Raw genomic sequence first — 18,181 nt, forward strand, 5'->3', positions numbered from 1 at the left:
AATAATAAGCAATGACTATCAACATTTTAGGGAAAATGTACTGCAACACATCACTTATGCCTGTGCTGTCTTTCTGGATACAAGTGACAATAGCTGATTATTATCCTTTGTTTAATACTTTGCAATTGAGGGCTTTTTCAGAAGGTGCAGTGAAAACTCTCAATTATTGCAGCATCTATTACGCTGTACTAATGTTACATAGATGTCTGCATGTAATATCACTTTCAAAATGCAACACAAAATTCTAAAATTACTTTGACTTCATGAAAGCCAGCCTCCTATACATTACGACACATTAATACTTTTTCCATATATCATGAATACATGTCATTATAATGTGGAATGGGTCACTTTAATATAAAATTTTTTGTGCAGTTTAGTTTTTTTATTACCTTTACTACAACACATCTAAATATTCATGTAATGAATACAAGGAGTTGCCATTCAGAAATTCTTTTAATTTGTCTTTATGTTGCTTGGTTATCTGTCAGACTTTCAATGCTGTTTGACAAATGACAAAAGACATTTGTGGCAGAATAATTAACCCCTTCCAGGCCTAAGTCAGGTTTAATCCAGAGAATTGAAGATCATATTTTCTTCCGGATTTGTAGCTACGCACTTCACTATAACTTTTGAATTGGAATCAGTTATTAATAACTAAATTTCATAAATCAATATATTTATTCCATAAGAGCTTTTATTTTTAGTGAATTTATTCTTTTCCTAATTTCAGTAGGAGGGGTGAGCTGAATTTCGGTTTTATCAAAGCGCATAGGTACTGCCTCTTCCATATACAGCCTTGCATTTTGTAATGAATAGTTGGATCCTATTTTCTCTACAACACTTTTAAACGGAATATTAAAAATGTATTATACTTCTCACTTTTTGTTAGCAAATTTTTCGCTAAGTATGATAGAAATAAAGTCTTCTTGTGCTCTGATTTTCCCTGTTTCCCTTTTAAAAATAATCCAATAGATTTTAATTCTATTATCAGATGTGCTGATCTCAGACTTTTCAATAACTTTTCTTAATAGAGTCAATAGATTTTATAATGTATCATTGTTTCTAGACCATTATTCTTTCTAACTGTTAGACACACTTCCCTTTTCTGTTTACAAGAAATTTTTGTCCCTTTAGTTACCTATGGCTTTTTCCATATCCTTTACAATTTTATTTTACTGTTTTCATTGGAAAACTGTTTTCAAATATAGACACAAAGGTATCATGAAACAGGTTAAATTTTAAATTAGCCTCAGGGCCCCAGTACACATCGTCCCAGTCTACCTGTTGCAAATTTTCCCTAAAATTTTCGGTTATTAAATCGTTAATTGAGTTCACTATGTTTGAGTACTGGTTTGCGCTACTGTATGGTGCTATGTCACATACTGTAAGTAGCTGTGAATCATGAGCAGACAGACGATTCTTAACAGGAAAAGTCTTTATGTGATTAAATTTATCTTGGTCTACAAAAACGTAATCATTGTATCATTGTCTGTCCTCTGTCTTACAGATAGCACAACAAAGAATCCAAGATTCCAAAAATAGCTCAGAATTTCCCAATAATGTTCAGACAGGCATAGTAAGTCTATTCCACCCTCAGTTACCTAATCTTCTAAAAAAACAACGCGCTCATATACTTTGTTTTTTAATCCCCTGATCATCTGATGCAAGGTACCCATGGTAACATTGTTTTCCATTGTGCACTTAAGAGAATCTTGTGACATACAAACATTGTTTTTCACACTTTTATGAGAATCTTGCGGTATTTTAACGTCTCTAGTACCTGCCTGTCTGAGCTTCTCATTAAGCTTAATTTCATTCCATGGTGAATCATTCGACACTGATCTTTGCCTATTGTCATAGCACTGTTGGGCACGAGTAGCTCTTGAACGGATGACCATCCGGGTCAGCCGAGCACTGATGGCAAGAGGGCGGCACTAATTCCTTGTGAGGGCGATTGAGGGGCTACTTGACTGAGGAGCAGTAGCTCCTGTAACGAAAACAGACAATGGCGGGTAGAGTGGTATGCTGACCACATGCCCCTTCATATTCACATTAGGTGACGCCTATCGGCTGAGGATGACACGGCGGGGTCAGTCGGGGACCGTCGGGACTGCCTAGGCCAGTTCAGACGGAGTTATTCAAGAAGCTGGAACCATAACAAATGTTTTTTTGCATCAGAAAAGACATAGAATGTGAATCTACTAACTAAACATTCACTGTGACATTCGTGGAGAACTGTTTCATCAGAAGAAATGAAAACAGTTACTAGCGTAACACTGATCGTGGCTCTGAATTCTATGGAGAAACTGAGGTACTGTTTTATGGAATGTTTGCTTGACTGTTCTGATTGCGGCACTACTTTAGGAAGTTGGCACTGCGGTGCAAGGAACGGGTTTTGCCGAGTAGCAGCTTTGACGGAGTCAGTGTGTTGTCTCTGAGGCAGTGAGTGTGAACGGCCGTGGAAGAGATAGTTGTCTGTAGACAGCCAGTCGTTGCAGGTGATGTCTGGCAATGTCACGGAATGGAAGCCGTAGCTATAGCGTTGCCGGTAAAGTCGAGAACGAAACGCTAGGCCTCGTGACGTCTGTTTATAGCACGTGAGGGGCATATTAACATCCCGGGTAGTTTCATAACTGTTCTAAATTAATGTGTCGTCAGTGTGTCAAAAAACTCCTCAGTTCAAAACTGCTGTTGTATTGAGTGTGGTCTTTGCTCAGCAAGGAATTGCTATTTGAAAGTTGCCAGAGTAATAAGAGTTGGAACTATATGCCATAAAGGTTTTCAGTGCAAAGAAAGGGATTAAAACTGTTGAATTTGCTGAGGCAGCTATTGGCTGACGTTAATCAACAATAAACTGACAGACTATTGCTGTCTTTGCCATAGAGATAGTAGAATATTCTATTCGAGCATTTCAGCTTTGATCAATGTAAATATTCCCCTATTTATGTTTTATGGATTGTTTAAACTGTACAGAAGAAAGACTCAATCGTTTTTGCTCTGCAGAGAGTGCAAGGCAAATCCATCAGCTAATGAACCGTCGTTATTCCTTGAAAATAAAGAATACATTCCTTTCGGGATTCTATTTTAATAACTGCAACTTTTTTTGTAAATGCATACTTGACCAATTAAGTATTCATAAATTGCTCAGAATTACAGCTAAATGTTCCGTTTTACACCAGTCACACTTGCCGTCCACGTTAACGTCCAGTACCAGCACATGATCAAATTACGTATGTCGAGGAGGGCCTCCCTGTCTCCAACATTTTCAGAAGTCTACTAATTCTATTTCCCACAAAAGAAATAGCTCCAGGGAAGACCACGTCTGACCAAGAAATGGGGTGGAGAGGGTTAGTAATTCACATTGGCTTGTCGGTAACATCTTCTCATTAAGTTTTGCTCAAGGAGAAACTGAGGTCTCAGAAAAAAACGATAGTATGCTTCCTCACCAATTCACACACAGTTGCTCGGCATCAGCACTGCAGCTGACTGTAGTCTGTGCGCCCTCAAGATGTTGACTCCGAAGCACTCTTCTTTTTAGATACATGGATGCTTTTATCCGAATGGTTGGACTCCCAGAAGAATGGAATTAAGAAGTCTGAAAATCCTCGTTAGTTACATGAAAACCATATGCAACTTTTGGAAACACGATCACGCTTCACAACCAGTACACCACGAATTACTGGCGAGATAGCATTCCACACACCATAACTTCCGATACGCCGGCCGCTGTGGCAGAGCGGTTGTACGCGATTCACTCCTGAACCGCTCTGCTGCTACGGTCGCAGGTTCGAATCCTGCCTCGGGCATGAATGTGTGTGATGTCCATAGGTTAGTTAGGTTTAAGTACTTCTAAGTCTAGGGGACTGATGACCTCAGATGTTGAGTCCCATAGTGCTTTGAGCCATTTCAACCATTTTTTAACTTCCTCCACCACTTTTCAGCACACATTTGCAAACTTCGTTTTTACATTGTATAGCTGGTGTCAGCTCAAACAAATAGCACGCATCATGTCTTTCGTGAGATTAACAATGTCGATGGAAATGTTTGTGTGCTTCTCGTTACAAACCAAACAATTTATAATGTGGATTTTATGTGTCCATTAGATAGAGCTGTCCCAGCATAATCTAGTGCGAAATTTGCTATATGGACATGTATTAACAGGGGTATTAAGGCTCGAAGAATAACGAGTAGTGCAGCAGTGCCAGCACGACTCTCGCCCTTACCAAATGCTACCGCCAAGCATGCAGCGCTGCAATGTCGCTATTGGATTGTTGTTTATTCTTGCTGTCTTACTACCCCTGTTGTCCGCCCCCGGTAGCTGAGTGGTCAGCGGACAGAATGTCAATCCTCGGTGCCCGGGTTCGATTCCCGCCTGGGGCGGAGATTTTCTCCGCTCAGGGACTGGGTGTTGTGTTGTCCTAGTAATCATCATTTCATCTGCATCGACTTACAAGTCGCCGAAGTGGCGTCAAATCGAAAGACTTGCACACGGCGAACGGCCTACCCGACGGGAGGCCCTAGTCACTCGCCATTTATTTATTTGACACCCATGTTAATATGTACCGATGAAACGACTATAGGACGAGAGTAATTTGGCAGCTCTCTATTGAATGCGAACGTAAAACTACGATTTAACAGTAATTCTATTTGTTGTGGGAAACACATAGAACCGGTGCTTTCTGGTGACGCTAGGCGTCGTGCAAATGATGTGAAGGACAGTAACTCTTTCGGCTGAATGTAGTTACATAAAGGAAAAATGAAATTTCAGATTCCTGCTGAAAGACTAGAGAAAATGCACCTGACGACTCTTAGGAAAGACACCCGCTGTATCGCATAACATTCATGCTGAAGTAGAACAAAAGTTAAAAACAACAACTTATTGAAATATGCACTTAGTGAAAGACGCATAAGGAGAATGTGTTATACAACATGCACTAACCTCTACGACTACATGTCCACATCTACAATTATATCTACATCTCCATGGATAATCTGCAAGGCCGGAGTGGCCGAGCGGTTAAAGGCGCTACAGCCTGGAACCGCACGACCGCTACGGACGCAGGTTCGAATCCTGCCTCGGGCATGGATGTGTGTGATGTCCTTAGGTTAGTTAGGTTTAAGTAGTTCTAAGTTCTAGGGGACTTATGACCACAGCAGTTGAGTCCCATAGTGCTCAGAGCCATTTGAACCATTTTTGATAATCTGCAAGTCACACTACATTGCCTGGAAGAAGATTCATCGAACCACCATCACAATAATTTTCTATTATTGCACTCTCGCACAACGCGCGGAAAAGAAACTAACATCTATATCTTTCTGTGCGAGCTCTCATTTTTGTTATTTTTTGCAATCGGAGGAAAAAGTTGTTGCTTGAAATTTCGGGAGAAGATTCCACCTCAACGAAAAACGGTGTCCATCCCAAATAGCTATCATGTCCGTGACACTCTCTCCCCTATTTCGCGATAATACAAAACGTCCTGATCTTCAAACTTTCTCGATGTACTCCATTAATCCTCTCTAGTAAGGATCCCAGACAGTGCAGCAGAACTCCAAAATAGGACGGACAAGCACAACGTAGGCAATCTCTTTATTAATTCTGTTACACTGTGTCAGTGTTCTGCCAATAAAACGCAATCATGAGTTTGCCTTCCCCACTACATCTTTCCAATTTAAATTGTTCGTAAGCGTAATTCCTAGGTATTTAGTTGAATTTACAGTGCCGGCCGCTGTGGCCGAGCGGTTCTAGGTTCTTCAGTCCGGAACCATTATGCTGCCACGGTCGCAGGTTCGAATCCTGTCTCGGGCATGGATGTGTGTGATGTCCTTAGGTTAGTTAGGTTTAAACAGTTTTGACTCTAGGGGACTGATGACCTCAGATGTTAAGTCCCATAGTGCTTAGAGCCATTTGGAGTAGTATAGAATTTACAGCCTTTAGATTAGACTGATTTATTGTACAAGCGAAGTTTAACGGATTGCCTTTAGCACTCATGTGAATGATCTCTCACTTCATTATTTAGAGGTAACTGGCAGTTATCGCAATATTCACACATCTTTTCTAAATTGTTTTTCAATTTTTTTCTTCTTCTCATGAGTTTACTAGGCGATAAATGACAGCATTACCTGCAAAAAAAACCTACGACGACTGCTCAGATTGCCTCCTAAATTGTTTGTACAGAAAAGGAACTCTAGAGGGCCTAAAACACTATGCTGCGAAGCGCCAGAAATCAGTCCTGTTTTACTCGATGACGTTCTGTCGTCAGTTACTACGAACTGTGATATCTCGGACAGGAAATCACGAATCCAGTCACATAACTGAGACGGTATTCCGTAAGCACGCAATTTCACTTCGAGCCGCATGTGTGGTACAGTGTCAAAAGCCTTCCTGAAATTCAGAAGTGCGGAATCTATCTGAAATCCCTTGTCAATAGCACTCAACACTGCATGTGAATAAAGAGCAAGATGTGTTGCACAGGAACGATGTTTTCTAAACCCATGGTGACTGTATGTCAATAGACAGTTTTCATAGACAGTTTTCTTCGAGGTAGTTCATAATGTTTGAACACAATATAAGTTCCAAAATCCTGCTGCATATCCACGTTAACGATATGAACCTGTAATTTAGTGGATTACTCCAACTTCTTTGCTTGAATACTGGTGTGGCCTGTGCACCTTTCCAGTCTTTGGGTACAGATCTTTCGTCGAGCGAGCGTGTATACATGATCGTTAAGTATGGAGCTATTGCATCAGCATATTCTCAAAGGAACCTAATTTGTATACTGTCTTAACCAGAAGACTTGTCTTATTAAGTGATTTAAGTTGCTTCGTTACTCCGAGGATATCTGCTTCTAAGTTACTAATGTTGTCAGTTGATCTCGAATCGGATTCTACAATATTTACTTCCTCTTCTTTGGTGAAGGGATTTCGAAAGGCTGCGTTTAGTAACTCTGCTTTCGCAGCTCCGTCGCAGATAGTACTTCCATTGCTATAGAGCACGGAAGGTGTTGACTGTGTCTTGCCGCAGGCATACTTTACATACGATTACAATCTCTTTGGATTTTCTGGCAGGTTTCGAGATAAGGTTCCGTTGTATCTCTCTGTGATTTCCGCCCTAAATTTCGAGCTTCTGCAAAAGATCCCAAGCATGGAGATTTGCGTTCGTTAGAATTTGGCATGCTTTTTTCGTTGTTTCTGCAAGTGCTCTGACCAGTTTTGTGTACAAGAGGAGATCAGCTCCTTCGTTTGTAAATTTATTTGGTATTCATCTCTCAACTGCCGTCGATACTATTTCTTTGAATTCAACCCACATCTGGTCTACTTTTACAATGTTAATATGGAAGGAGCGGAGATTTGTCTAAGGAAGGCGTCAAGCAAGTTTTTATCTGCTTTCTTGAATACGTATGCTTTCGTTTATTTTTCGAGGATATCAGAGAATCCGTTAATCACAATTCCGGATGAAGTTTTATGCCTACCTCCGGATTTAAAAATGTATCTTCACCAACTTATCGAGCGTAGATTAAAGCCACCACCAACTATAATTGTATGAGTCGGGTACGTTTTGAAGTTAAACTCAAGTCTTCTCGGAAACTTTCAGCAGTTGTATCACGTGAGCTGGGAGGTCTTTAAGAAGATCCTATTATTATTTTATTCCAGTTGAGAAGAATGACCTTGGGCCATACTCACAGGAATTAACTGCTTCAATTTTACTACAGGATAAACTACTTCTAACAGCAACAAACACACCACCGCCAGCTGTGCTTAGTCTGTCCTTTCGGAGCACCATTAGGTTCTCCGCAAAACTTTCGGCTGAACTTATCTGTAGCTTTTTCCATTTGTCAGTGCCTCTAACGATTTGAGCATCAGTTCTTTGTATTAGCGTTTGGATCTCTGGTACTTTCTCACAAAGCTGCGACAGATGACAACTGTTATACAGAAGTTCCTGTATCTACGTTCTTTCTATGTTCGACCTGCACCCTTTGAGACTAAAGCCCTTTTTGTATTTCCCCGCGACACTGTAACTTTAAAACCGCCCAACCCACACCACATAGCCCGTGCTACACTTGTAGCCGCCTCGTAGTTGTAGTGGATTCCTGACCTATTCAACGGAACCCGAAACCCACAACCCTATGGCAGAAGTCGAGGAATCTGCAACCTATATGGTCGCAGAACTGTCTGAGCCTCTCTTTCACACCCTCCACTCGGCTCTGTACCAGAGGTCCGCAATCTGTCCTGTTGACTATTCTGCAAATGGTCAGCTCTGCTTTCATCTCGCAAACAACCCTGACTGCCTTTACCTCATTCATTCCACGATTTTTATCCGTTATGGCGCGACCGCGCTTTTCCTCTCGTTAAACATTTCCGTGATCTCACAGTGAAGCATCCAACTGTAGTCGTCCATCATCTGAACATCTCAAATGCCCTGGTATCACCATTCCATTTCCTTGATATCCCAATGGAATACTTCACGATGCTTCTGACCTATGGCCCCAACATTAGGACACTACAGGTAAAGGTACGAATTGAAAACAATGTAACTTCAAATTCATTGAGCAACCAGCATATTGAATTTAGTCAGCATATTTCCAACTATGTCGCTAAGTTGTGGACTACGATTGTTTCCCACGAAGTTTTTAACCGCACACACAAACACAGTCCTAGCTTCAGGCTCCACGGATTTCATTGAATAAAGGAAATCTTTATTTAGAACTAATATGCGAATATCACCACTAGTGAACGCACCCTCTTTCAACTTAGCATGTGACAAGTTGGCGAACTTGCAACACAGCTATTTGAAGCAGTCGTCTCACTACGGTAATGCCTTAACGAACTGCTTCATCATGGCCACTTTGATGTGCGCAGGTGGCAGTATTTTCTTCCCACTACAGGGTTTCACTTGATATGTTTGTCCTAAGTCACCGCGCAGGATTAGCCGAGCGGTCTCAGGCGTTGCAGTCATGGACTGTGCGGCTGGTCCCGGCGGAGGTTCGAATCCTCCCTCGGGCATGGGTGTGTGTGTTTGTCCTTAGGATTATTTAGGTTAAGTAGTGTGAAAGCTTAGAGACTGATGACCTTAGTAGTTAAGTCCCATAATATTTACACACATTTGAAAATTTTTTTTGTCCTCAGTCATTCCATGTCAAAACAGCAAACCCAATTTATGTCAACATTTTTGATTTTCGTAAAATTTGGTATACTCAGTCACTGCTGTGACTAACATAAATATTGAATCACAGATTTTTATTTACAAATCGTTTCCGAAATATAAGTATCTAAAATCTCAAAATCCGGAAAAAACATCAATAGACATTTTGTAAATTGTTCTAGGAGATATCGTAAATGAGCTAGAGAGCTGGAAAAGACGTTTTTTGCATTATTTTTTATGTTCCTTCCAGCAATGGTCAACACAAAATAGGCTCTAACTAGGATTTTTTTTTTCAAAATACAAACTAAAACTTTGACTCAAATTTTTTTTTACAAAATATACATTATTTGAAGTCTTCAAAATATTTCCATAAATAATTAGTGCTGTTGTGAAGTACATGGCACTGTATAAATATGGGTTGGTGCTGGGTTCACTGTTAAAAAAAATTATCCCTGACTGGTTTTTCACTAATAGTTCCATTTGACCAAACCTACCTTTAACACAAGCAATTTGTGTATGAAGATAGTAACTGTTCTTCAAAGAAAATATACCATTGATGAACATGCAGCTTCTCTAGAATAAATGATAATTTATAGAAACCCCCTGCTGCCGACAGATGTTGTTAACATACCTCGAAGGGGACAGCTGAAAATACATGCCCCGACCGGGACTCAAACCCGGGGTCTCCTAATTACATGGCAGACGCTCTATCCATCTGAGGCATCGAGGGCGCAGATGAATAGCGCGACTGCAGGGACTAATCCCTTACACGATTCCTGTGAACCCCACATTCCTAACTGGCCACAATCTATATACGTAATGTTCCTAATAGATACTTTGCCCATCCACTCATTACTCGCGCACACTAAGGTGACGGTTCCCGTAAGAGTTGAGGCAGCCTGTGCGCATTTGCACAGACGAAGGTCAATGTCTGGGTAGCCTTTAACTATATATATGTAGATAGTAACTGTTATCGGAAGAACAGATACCACAGATACCACTGATGACCGTGTAGCTTCTCTAGAATAAATGGTGATTAATTGAAACCCTCAGCTGCCGACAGGTGTTGTTGACCTACTTCGATGGGGGCAGCAGAAAATGTGTGCCCCTACAAGGACTCGAACCTGGGATCTCCTACTTGCATGGCAAGACACTCTATCCGTCTGAGCCACCAAGGATACGGATGGATAACGTAGATTGTGGACAGTTGGTAATGTGGGTCTCACGGGGAGCGTGCAAGGAATAAGTCCCTGCAGTCGCGCTATTCATCTGCGCCCTCAGTGTCCTATTCCTGGGTTTATGATGCCGTGGTGGTTTAAAAGTGTAGGATGCATGAATCAGAGAGTGGTGGCTAACAGGGCTCAGACTCAACAGAAAAATTTTTACAAGTTTATTGCAGGTCAAACAAATTCACATAACGCGCTGGTAACCGGAGCACATTTAATAAAGTCTTATACTTACCGAATTGTAAAGGCACCAAACTCATAACAGTTTAAAATCAATTTTTTAAAAAAACACCAACAAGTAAGCTTATTGGTAAAGGATAAAATAGACTAAAGCGCCACTAACCATCTACATCAAAGACCCTTAAAAATACTAACGACCCAACTCAACAATAAAATAACAAACATTTATTTTAAAGTTACAAAAAGTGAGATATTTTAGTATCATAAAGTTTGAGAGACCAAAGATCAAACTGAACATTGCAATATGAGAATTTATTTTACAGGCGGCAATAATCACACACAGTGTACCGTTCCATGGATTTAAACTTACTGCAAACAGGCTTCCACTGACACAGATTAAATTGCAACCCGATTTTTATGCCGATGAAGGACGCGAAGGCCTCGCACTGGAAAACTCCCTAAAAACATTCTCCATCGCTCCCAACTGCTCGTTCCACTAATTTCACCCACGAGAATGAAAAAACTTTAGTTTTACAGCTGTAAAACAGAAAAAACAATGTTACCGTACAAGCAATTGCGTTTTGAAACAGTTGTATATCTTCAAAGGAAAGTAGCTAGTTTTGCTTCTTTTCCATCATTTACGACATAAATTAATTTAGGAGATGAATAATTACTAGATAGTCCCTATGGCCGATCGCGAACATTTAACCGACTGCCATTCAGGTGGTAAAGACGTAGCAGTTCAGGACAGAAAGCCACCCATGTGGTGCAATGGCTTAAAACGAGATGTAATCACCCAAAACACACCAAGGCTACCGCTGGAACGTCCACTGGAATTTTAAATAAAAGGTAAGTGAATGGGCAGCCGTACTCCCAGTGTGATTAGTTAAGTTCACTCGCCTTTGGCAAAACACACTTATTTCGCAATACAGCAGAAAAGAGTTCACCATTAACATCCCTTACATGATTTAATAACTGCCACACAGCGTCGCAGCAGGTACACCTCGATTAAGTACTTTCGTGCCCCTATTAACCTGCCTCCACAGCACTGAATGTTCAACAACAGCAATGAGATGGCACAAAAGAAATGACGACTTCACATTAAGATACCCACCACGCACCCACCTCCATACAAGAAAGCTGCCTCCTTCCGGAATCAACAGTTTCAGCTGTCATGGGCAACATTCACGTATTCCTTGCTGCTAGCACACTGGCCACCAATGGCCACCAAAGCCCTCTACTCTCTTTTGGGCTTGCACGGCGTCACCACACCGCCCAGCCGGAAGTAGCGTGCTGTCGCGGCGTGCCAAAGAAGTCCACGTCAAAGTACCGCCGCTAGCTCATACAAAATATATCGATACGAACGTATTAATTGTTTTTAAGTCATCTGGCAAATATTGTCGTCTAGGGGACAACCAACGCACTCGTCGCAATGCCCTGAAATTGTGCACACTATTGTACAACAATTTAATCAAATGCAGGCAGGATGTACTAAACGGTGATACAATAATGTTCAGAAGACGCGAAGGTTTCGATATAATATAGAAAAGTTTACTGACTCCTTTTTCGTGGTTAAATCAACGCAATGACAGAAAGACAATTCCTTATATTTATAGACGACAGCAGTACAGCTAGTGAACAGCAGAGTAGTTCCGGTAAACCATGAGAAATTATTTTAAGTTCATCTCCGTGCAACAGGAGTACATTATAGTCTGAACACGCGCTAACTCACGGAAACTCTTCTAGTTTCACAGCTGATAACTTGTGTGAAATTATTCTGCGTTTATCTCTGTTCGATGCTGAGGTGCTATTTCCGAACAGTTGGAGAGCCTTTGCAATGCTGCTCGTCTTTTGGGGAATGGCAAGGGGGCTGAGGCTTGAATGGGAATTTGAATTTGGGGAGACATCGGTGCCTTGGACACGCCTCAAAACAGTATCCGTGACATTTTGGCGGTAGGTGGGCAGTTATGGATATAAATAACTCAGCTGTCCCTTTTTGAATCTTGGAGTTCATGTCACAACGTTTCATCTCCATCGTAAGTATTAAAGCACATGCTTAATTTGTGCATTTCAAAACAAGCTAGAACGTGTTATCTAATGACTACAGTACCAAAGTGTCAAAATTTAAATTAGTCAACTTATACAAATACATGGGTCCAACTCTGTGAGGATAAGAAATATGATGATCATATCAGTTGAGTGTCCACCTCAATAGCTGATTTGGTAGTCTGCCCCTGCGGAAGCGACTGCGTTCACACCCACTGTGTGTAGGACGCCGCGACCGGTATTGTTTGTATCTCAGCAGAAAGTCACAAGCTCGCAGAATCACTTTGCTGTGTTGAGTGACTTTACTGTGTTCTTGAAGCTGCAGTAATGGATGAGACTAACAAAGAAGACACAACCATGTGTAGAAGTATGAAACCGGAATATCTCTCTAGATGGTGCTAGCCGTCAGTGTAAGAACTGTGAGACCGCTTCTACAGCGCCTTCAGCTTCCTGTAACGGCTGACGACGAATGTCAACACACAGTAACTCAAGTTCCATGCGTCGGTATCTGTTTCAAACCCGTATTGTTCCTGGGAACTACGATTTGCGGACAGCATTTGTTTTCTGTTATCATTGCAAAAAAACTTTTCGAAGCTTTCGGCGAACATACTCTTGGGAAAAGACAGTGTTTCGAGTGCTTCAAAAAATTCAAAAACGGTGATTTAAAAGTGAGAAACGACGATCATGTGAAACCACAAAAAAAAAAAATTCGTACACAACGAATTGCAGGCCTATGTGGATGAAGATGAAACTCAAACTCAACAGGAGTGTCCAGAACAATTGCATGTGACACAGAAGGCCGTTTCTCTTCCGTTGAAAGCTATGGGAAAGGTGCAAAAAATGGGAAAATGGGTTCCACATGAACCGAATGAAAGACAACAAGCAACTCGAAAAACCACTTGTGAAATGCTGCTCGCCAGGTACAAAAGAAAGTAGTTTTTCTGTCCGGCAGTGACAGGTGATGAAAAATGGATATATATTGAGAATCCTAAGCGTAGTAAATCATAGGTGAATCCAGGCAAACCATCGATGTCCACTGCAGGACGAAATCGCTTTGTAAAGAAGACAATACTTCCTGTTTGGTGGGATCAGGAGGATTTAATATATTATGAGCTGCTAAAACGTGGTGAAACCGTTAACACTGACCGATACCAACAGCAAATGATAGAATTAAATTGAGCATTACGTGAAAAGAGACTGAAATATGGAAAAAGGCAAGACAGTCATATTGCTCCATGATAACGCCCCATCACACACAGCAAAAAGGGCCAAGAAAACGATCGAAGCGTTGAGTTGTTAAATACTAGGGCATGCGGCCTGTTCTACAGATCCGACTCTGTCCGATTGTCACATATTTGCATCATTGGGACGTGCTCTACCTAAACAACGCTTCAGTTCGTATAAGACGAACGAAAATGGCTCGCTGATTCAAAAAATGGTTCAAATGGCTCTGAGCACTATGGGACTTAACATCTATGGTCATCAGTGCCCTAGAACTTAGAACTACTTAAACCTAACTAACCTAAGGACATCACACAACACCCAGCTATCACGAGGCAGAGAAAAATCCCTGACCCCGCCGGGAATCGAACCCGGGAACCCGGGCGTGGGAAGCGAGAACGCTACCGCACGACCACGAGATGCGGGCTGGCTCGCTGATTGGTTCGTTCCGAAAGAAGAACTGTTTCTTTGGTGTGGCCTTCATACGCTGCCAGAGATGTGGAAGAAATGTATAAATAGCAACGGAGATTGTTTTGAATAAAATATTGTTTATCCGTTTCAAACAACAGACGTGTGATTATTGCAACCAAATTCCTGTTTCATACTTCTACATCTGGTATGAGGTTTTCCTTCGTGATCATTTGCAAAGTCGAAATCATTTGAATTTGAAGACTCTTTAAAAAGAATCACGTAATAGGAATTTATTTTTCTATTGTCAGTACGGTAGTGTGGAAACTCTCGATCTACGCTAGAAAATTATTGAAACTACTTGAGCTTCACTTAGGTCCAAGCACCGTGACGGCAACGCTGCAAGTTCCAACTACTCGAATCATCGAATTACCATTTGGTGTCCCCGCAAATCGAATACTGCAGCAGTGTCACACTATGGACATTAGTAACGTCCCACAGAAATGACCAACTCCGCGAAATTCCTGTGTTGAACGGAATTAGACAAATAAAACTGACCTTCACATCAAGCGTATATGATTAATCCTGTATGTGAATTTCGCGCGATCATAATCCTTTATGGTCGGCCGAGGACGTGCATTAATCGTAATTCCATTGGTGAAGTTCGTGTGGAGTCCATTCAGAGGCGCCTAGAACCTAACATACGCACGACTACTGTTCTAATGAATTAGAGAAACCCATTGTAGCTCACCGAGGGACCAGCTGCACAAATTTATTTTCCTTAAAAAACAGGAAAAGGCTCCCATTCACCAGCAGACGAGGTGGACATAATAGACAACGAACAAGGTATTCCCAACAAAGAACAAATTTTCGAACTGCACAGACATGTAGGTGTAGACAGTGAAGAGAAAAAATAAGAACAGAAACAGGTAAAAGATTCTAAGGATTTAAATGAGAAGCCGCTCGTAACAAATTGGCCAGCAGATGAAGAAAATTCCAGATGCAAGAACGACAGGAGCCTCAACAAACCACTGACGCGCAGGGTTGCTTCCAAAAAGCAGTGTTGTAGAAGCTGAAGATACGACCGTGTTGCGTCGAGATGATTCTCAAGTGATGAGTTCTATGAGAAGGTGAATCCTTTACAATGATATAAAATCACCGTCAGACGTGAATAAGATCCACAGTGCAAGTAAGGTAAATAACGTTCAAGATCATATATACACCGCGGTTACTAACATTGTGCTGGTCCTAGAGTCACTGACATATATACAGAACGATTACCCTGATATAACGTCATTACAAATTACGGCAACGGCGTGGATGTGGGAAGGGTGATACTTACTAAGGAAGATATTTACTATGAAACATGTAGACAGATCTGCAAATCGCAGGGAAACCCACATCTTTAGCAACACATTATTGATCAACAACACATACGTGCCATCGGGCACAACCAATAGCTGCTGTCGACAGAATTTCGTAGATAAGAAATTGGTCCTATTTTTAGAAACTGGTGCGATGATTCAACCCCGGCTGGAGATTTTAATTGTGTAACGAATCACAAAGATCAACACCAAACATTAATCAATCCATAGGACTGGAACTGATCGTTAAATAATTACTTTTAATTGACTGCTGGGAGTACGAGAACGGCGTACTATCCACCTTCACCTACGTCGCACGCCATTCGGTTAGTAGTCTGGGTGGAATCTGTTTGTGCAGTAGCCATAAACAAAACGTTTAAGAAACCGGTACTAGGCTTCTCTGATCACGCAGCGTACATTTACACCATAAATATGCAGAGGCATGAAATTTGCAGAGGCTGGGGAAGTTCAAAGCCGTGATTTTTATTGAGATAGCGGCACGTTGGGGAACCAAATGTATCTCTTAGGACTCAGTGTTGATTTGGTGGCTCAAGTGTGCATAACCAAAAAGTCAGATGTGCTTGATCAGCTAGTGGGGTAGAAACCAGTAGTACAAACGAGCAATGGAATGCTATGTCAAGTTCCTCAGACATCTTTATAAATATGACGCCGCATTTAAAGAAAGTTACACTAAAATTAAAAATATATAAGCAATAATTCTGCGTTTATGAAAGATACAAAGAGAAGGTATCGTAATCAGAGCAAGAGTTATGAACTCAGCACATGAAGAAGAAGAAGTCAGCCTTTCGCCTCATACTTGAAAAGAAGAGAGCAGCCAGAAAAATACTGCCGGCAGCAAAGTTATCTGATGGAACGGCACTAATAAATCAGATAAATATCAGAATTACGATTCACATACACTACGCTCACCTAATGACCAACGGAAGAAATTGATGAAAATATACTGGACGATATGACTACGAACCCGACAAGACGGCTCGTCCCTGAAAACGCAGAACTTCTCACAGAAGAAACTGACGAAGAACTTTTGAAGCCTATCGCCTCCCTTATCCCGTCAATCTAATATCCCAGACATGACGGAATCCCTGCAAATTATGCGAATCATTTTGGCATTTAACGACGGACAAATAAATATCAATATACCTTGAAGATTCCGAATGCAACAATTCCCCACGAATTCAGAGAAGTATTAGTTATGTTTATTTCCAGAAGTCCACCAAATACGTCAAGCGAAAAGTTGCTACCGATGATGTTACTTAACAGTGACTACAATATCTTAGCGCGCATCCTAACACAAAGAATAAAAAAGTGGTGTTTGTTACGACATTTTCATACCTTAGCGGACTATAAAGATGTCTTAGCCGTAGTCGAAGTTTGCAAGGTATGATGTGCCATAGTCACTATAAATCATCGTTTCTTTTCCACGCAGTACAGGAGATGGGCTTCCCACATCGCTTCATCGAAACAATAATAGTGAACTTCTTATGGCGCGGCGCATCACAAATTGTGATAAATGATCAACTTGGCACCACTATCCAGATCAACAGCTTTGTCGAAGAAGGCGTTATTCGCAATCGCAATAGAGCCATTCTTTGCTATGACGAAGTAGCTGAAAGGTTTACATGTACACGCTCCTGATGTCGATATTTTGGTAACGAATGCACAGCGAAACAGAGTCAGAATTGCGGTTAATACAATCATTTGATGCCGCATCAAGAGCTAAGCTGAACTGTAATAAGTATGGAGTTATGAACATCGGACTCTGTGTAGGCCAACACCAACACGACCAGCTTCCAGAAATCCGAAATATGAATTGTCGAGGAATAGAGTTGAAAATCAAATTGCAGCACATAATAGGTGCCGTTTAAAATTCATGAGTCCTCAAGCAGATAAGAGGCTGGTTCGATTGTAGACGGCAGTTAGAGAAACTGCGGAAAGTTCAGCTGGCTAACAACTACATACTATCGAAGGTAATCCACTTTGATCATATTGTATCTGCGACCTGCTGCATAGTAAGAAGTATCCTCGCCGTCCTCGGACATATCGTCAGTCGTGGTCACATCTTCAAAGTAAGATATGATACCCGAAGTACTACTGCATCGTTCTTTTTAACAACACTGGCGCAGCAATGTCGTATTTATCCGGCAGTACATGGCAGACTTCCAATTAAATTGTCCTTCCCAGTACGGTAACTACATAAAATGGGTAGCAGCACAGGTTGTGACGCAACATGTAGACGTTCGTGTCTGTCCGTGGGTCGTGCGCGCACAGACAGTCAAAGCGATTAAGGAGGCCACTAAAGTGAAGCGAGAAATTGGGGTTGAACTCTCTGTCCGGCAGAAATTTTACTGTGGCTATTCCTTTATAAAGCTGAAGGTTTCTGGTATTCGCAACTGCGAATACGTTTCATGTGTTTCATGACGGCTCTATTCGTCGCAATACTAGTTACTTTTAACATGAATGTATGAATTTAACACATGTGTTCAGAACGCACAATCTCTTTCTATTCGGGCCATGTAAACACAGTGACGATCAGCTACAATCTTACCTCGCATTTATTCAACGAAACCACT

Source organism: Schistocerca americana, chromosome 3, assembly GCF_021461395.2.
Source record: "Schistocerca americana isolate TAMUIC-IGC-003095 chromosome 3, iqSchAmer2.1, whole genome shotgun sequence".
Taxonomy (NCBI): domain Eukaryota; kingdom Metazoa; phylum Arthropoda; class Insecta; order Orthoptera; family Acrididae; genus Schistocerca; species Schistocerca americana.